Raw genomic sequence first — 5694 nt, 5'->3', positions numbered from 1 at the left:
CCCTGTCACTTGCTGACCTGGGACAAATCTGTGGAGGGAGATCCTGAATATCCATGCAGCAGCTTCTCCAGGGACTCTCAGGTCCACAAAGCACACATCCACTTGTGTACAGGAGTCTGTGTGAGATCAAGCTCAAGGAATATTCTGTGGAGTGCTTTATTCTGAAACAACTCAATCTAAAATAGCTGATAGCTGCTTGTTGCACACTCTGGAACAGCAGACTTCTTGCACATGAGCCTTTTCATTAAATGTATCTTAGTCTGAAATATTCAAAGCCAGGTAATCCTTCCTCTTGTGGTACTTCAGCAGCTGGTTTCTTTAATCTCTAGGTCTGCTAGCCAGCAACACTGACAAAGGGATGTGTATTTACCATAGAAACCCAACTCTCTTTATTTGGAATTCTGTCATTTTAGGCAAGAAAATTATCCTTCTCTGAATTTCAAAGGTTGCTGATCTCTCAGGGTAACATGGGGAAATCCATTAGGTTTTCCAGCTACAGCATATAACAAGTGGGCAAATTTATATTTATTAAACTTTGTTCCAGAGTTTCATAAAGTGTTTCTTAATTGGCTCAAAATTATCATTATGATCAAGTAGAGCATGAAACACTCTGCAGCATGCCACTAAACAAAGGAACTATTGATATTATTTAGTGGTCTTCTTTCATAAAGGCGCATTTCACAGTACCTTCCTATTCTGGGAATGCCAGCTCACCAAGGGAATGACCCCGGGTTACTGGGTTATCGTGCACTGGTCCAGCTGCAGTAGCAGCCTGTGAGTATGCTCTTGGTGTCAAGCAAATTCCAGCAATACAAGAGCTTAACGTGGGAGGAGGACACCAGCTTGAGTTTCCTATAGACCAGGGAGTAAATGTAGTACTGTGGTGTGTGATAATTGAGCTCACAACACTCTGTGCACAAACAATAACTGCCCTTTTGTGGCAGGTGTTGGCAAATACTAATTTAAGGATGAAAAGAGTCTGACTGTGCAGTACAAGAAGGAGTGGCATCCTCGTGTTGCAATCAAATGAACAGTCAAGTCTGTCTCTTGCTAAATCCTGATGTACCTTCAGCAATACATCAGTGTTTGTTGCTACACCTAGTACTGCTGTGTCTCATCTTTTTTCATCCCTTTTCTCCAGAGAGGGAGAAAACTCACAATGCATGATGGAAGTATTTAATGATCCCACCATGAGTTCATGGTATCAAGGCAAGACCCCATCAGAATGAATCATGCTAATGGTGGTGACAGGATAGCCTACTCTAAGACAATATTGCTGATTTTAAATTCCTCGCTAATCACTTTAGTCCCTGACAAGAGGAGATTCTTCACAGGAAGTCTGTAGTTCAACAGCCTGCTAGGCTTCTCAGCTCTTGGATTGGCTGTGATGTGTTTCCCTAAAAACACCTCCTCCTTGATGTATTTATTGTCGGTGCTTACAATGCAAACCCATTCTTAAATTCTTGTGACATTGAAGTATAACAACTAACATTTCTGCATGTTTTATATGCACATTTTATATAGTAGCTTCATATGTATTCTTCATGTTAATATTCTTGATATTCTTTTCTTTGAGTGCCTAATTAAAATTATTTTAAATATTCATTATATTTTATGCCACCAGAGTAAAGTGTGTAGGAAGTTACATAGTATCACCTAAAAAACAGTGATGCAAGCCAAAATAATTTTAAGGGTATCTGACTGATTTCTGGAGGAGTATTTTCACTAGTCATTTGGACACTTGCTTCTTAGGTTTACCTTTCTGAGGTGGGTCTAAGAGGCCACCTCTGCTTCTAATTTAGTTCAAGATCTGCAAGTGAGAAGACAGGTGAATGGAGAGGTCCTGCACAGGGCTGCTCCTAAGGGATGGCAAATATGTGGTTTTTCTTTTCAGAGATTGTTCCATGTGTTAAAATGTAATTCCATAAAGTTGCCATGATAGCTTTTGCCCAGAGGTTTCATTGTCTCTTAAAATGTGTATTGTTTGCATTCATTTTAGCTCCATTCTTTTCAGTGCAATTATCAAAGCAGAGTTTATTCCCCATGGAGCTGTGCTCCTCCACATGCTCCAGGCTCTGTGTGAAGCTGCTAGTGTAGGCTCTGCTACTGCTGTTCCAAAAAGGTTCCTCAAATTCTCAGTGCTGAACTTAATTTATGTTTTCAGATGTGAACTTGATATTGTCCGAGTAGAATGTGTGCAGCATAATATAGAAATGTCTCTGCACAGGGTTTAGGAGGAGGCAGGAGCCCCTCAGCTGTGTGTGTGCTTTTATTACAGAAAACCAAGATGAAGTTGTATTGTTGAGTCATCTGTTACAGCTCATTTAATTTGTACTTTGTTTTCATGTTTTAAGTGCCTGATGATTTTTTGTCAAGGAGGCAATGGTTTCACTGTTATAACGCATACTTAGAATTCTGTACTTGTTACCTATTCTGTAATAGAATATTTTTGCAATTTCTGTTTGGAAATAAAGACTTATTAGGCATAATTGTGGGGGTGTTTTACTTTTGTGAACTCCTGTGACTAAACAATCAGAAATCAGTCTTCTGAGGCAGCAGCACAGAAAATGCATTAGTCTGATTCTTCTGCAGCAGTATTAGCAACTGACAGTAGGAAGGCAGACAGTTCCTTAGAATTGTGCAAGGAAAAAAGCAAACTGTGGTTAAAAGCAGGTATAGGGGAGGGGTTGGGGCACTGGTGCGTGTATAATATCTCCATGTGATTTCAATCTTTTCTATTCTTGAATGGCAACACAGTTAACCATCTTCTCTTGTTACTTCAAATGACTTGAAATACTTTTCAGAAATTATTTATTGAAGAAAAATCAAATGAGGAAAGGAACCAAACAAATTAGAAAACTATCTCTAAAAATAACGGAACATTTTGAAAACAATGATTAATGGAAAATGTTAAAACCAAAAGTTTTTCATGCAAAATACCATGAATGCATGTCTGATAGATGTGTCTCTAGTAGATTTCTATATATTTTAGTGGCTTATGTGGGGTTTTTTTCTTAGTATGGGTTTTGGTCACATACACAGATACTTACAGTGAACAAATTTCAAACAGATAAAGTTCAGAGAAAGAATTTTCCCTCCAAGCACTTACTTTTTACTTTTGGACAGAAGGCAGCCGTATAACTTCTGTGCTACTTACTGCGACTTCTCCAAATAGAAGCTGACTGCCTCATTAAATCAGGTCAAATATGTACATGCAGCTGTTTTGTGAGGAGGACAATTATCCTTTAGGGCCCTCTAGGGACTGAGCTGCAATTGGCAAATTTTATTGCAGATGGAACAGAGGGTTAGAACTGAAAGCTTTTATTTGGCCTCACAGACCATCAAGTGGCTTCTGCCCAAAGATTAAGATTGGATCTCTGTGGCCTCCCTCCTTCCCATAGTGTATGAGTCTTTCACAGATGATCAAAATCAAAAGGTTTCTTTTGTTTGTTGTGCTGACACCTGGAATTGCATATATAAGTGATGCAGATGCAAATGTGTGCTCATATTCAGAGCAGTTTCTAAAGCAGAATTGTGATTTCTGCCGTGGAAAGTAGGTGTCTTAGATTGAGCTTAGCCATCTCAAATATTTATGAACAGCCAAATGTTGACAGAGCAGCACTGCCTGGTGATCAGAACTGCTTGGTCCAAATACAGAATAACTAAGTGCTGCTCTAGACAAAGCATTGCTTTTTCCTCATCTCTTGCTTAGAAGGGGAGCAGTCTGGGAAAAGGCAGCTGGGCAAGAGGAGAGTTGGAGAAAAGCTGCTGTGTACTGAGGTTGTGCCTGTCAAGCAGTTGTTGTACCTCTGGATTACACCAGGCACAAACTGTTCTCCTAGAGGCAGAGCATCTCCCATCAAGATGGCACTCCTGCTGTGGAAACACATGGTCACTGGTGTTAGAAGGGCTTAAGAAGGAATGTTCCCATGAGCAACGATATTGTCCAAAACCAGGTTAGGTTTTCCTCTTGGCTCAAAATACTGTTAGGCAAAAAGTGTCATGTAAAGATGTTAAAACATGAGGGCACTGGGTTATTCCAGGAGAAGAGAACGGCCAAACTCCACGAGTTGAAAGCCATGCAGTGGACTAGAGAAGCTGGAGTCACAGCCACAGCACAGCCAGCAGCTGGAAAAATACACATATAGGCAGAGGAAGTCATCAGAATTTTAAAAACTGAGGGAAGATTGCCTTCTTCTCACAAATCTCAATATGCCCATGTTCAGGTGCCTGGGTTTTGAAATACACAGGCTTCTCCCATCCTGTATCAAGTGTCTGTGTCATTGTCACTGCACCAGAGCAAATTAATAGTGAATAGGAATGTTAAGGCCTCATGGCCTCTGCAGACTGATAGATGGAACCATCTGGTTAATGGAGATACCATAATGAAAGCATTAGTTTTTAAGTATAGCAATGCAGATCTTTTATCATGTCAGGGATAAAAGAGAGAGTCCACTGAGGACTGAATTTAGGCTGCTGTCTGTTTTCTACAGCACAGGCAAGCAAAGCTGAATTATTCCATGAGCTCACATCCTACCACTGTTGTTGGAGGAAGAAATGCTGGATGTGCTGGGAAAAAGATATAAGCATTAGAAATGGAATAACTTTCATCTTTGAAATTACTTTTATTAGGTAATTTGAGAGACTTGTAGGGCAAAAATAATCTGACTGAATTCCAAGTGCAGTTCTGCTTGTGTAATTCCAAACCTGCAGGGACATCTTTTTAGCTTTTAATCTTCTTTGTAAGGACAAACATTGCTCTGGTATTACATGTGTGGAGTTTTAATGGAGTAAAATCACTCAGAAAAGGTCCCTTAATTTGAACTGCCCCTCTAATACTGATACTTCCCCTTGAACAATATGCATTGTGCAAAACCTGCTGTGAGCCCAGGCAGGACCCCGGGAGTGGGCTGCAGTCCCCTGCTTTCTCTGCCCTCTAACAAAACACAGGCACAGCTCCTGCCTGTGGGCTCCTACTGACCCCCACCCAGCCCTGTGATGTGCCTAGGACTCCTGCTAGGAATGTAGCTATGATGGGTCTGAATCACCTGTAGGAGAGGAAGGAGTTGAGACAGGTGGCAGCATGCTGCCTCAGTAAATGTCCTAAAGTTGGATTGTGATATAAAAGAGAAGCAAAAGGACTCTTACCCTAGATAGATTTTAAATTAATTGGTTCTCTTTTCAAAAATACAGGATTTTTAAGACCTCCAGATTAAAGCTGGATCTCCATCAAATGATGGTATAAAATAACTTCTTTTTAGAAAGCCAGACATGTTGAAGCACTGAATGGGTCAGAGTGAGAGGCAGAACTAGCAGCTGTGACACAGGTCTACCAGTGTCCCTGTGCATCTCACCTTGCTGTAAGACTGAGCAAGATGGCAGAAGGAAATAGCCTGAGATTCGTCTCACCAACTAGTCTCCAGTTCAAGGTAGGGAGATTTGTATGCCCAGCCCCATGATCCTTAAGTACAGGAGGCTACTTCACAGTCAGGGTGACTACTTTTTATATAAATTTTTACATCATAAAAACCTACACTTATTAGATCAGTCCCATCATTCCTGTCCTGCACTTTCCCAATCTACATTGAATGTTTCTTTTACAGTGCCTTAATCATAGAGCTCTGAACTCTGGCCCTATTCACTCTGCTGCAATACAGATAATAATTTCTAGAATGAAATCTCTTTTTCTGAATA

The sequence above is a fragment of the Chiroxiphia lanceolata genome, chromosome 1 (assembly GCF_009829145.1).
Source record: "Chiroxiphia lanceolata isolate bChiLan1 chromosome 1, bChiLan1.pri, whole genome shotgun sequence".
Classification (NCBI taxonomy): Eukaryota; Metazoa; Chordata; class Aves; order Passeriformes; family Pipridae; genus Chiroxiphia; species Chiroxiphia lanceolata.
The sequence above is the reverse complement of the archived record's forward strand: the minus strand, read 5'-3'. Positions refer to the sequence as shown.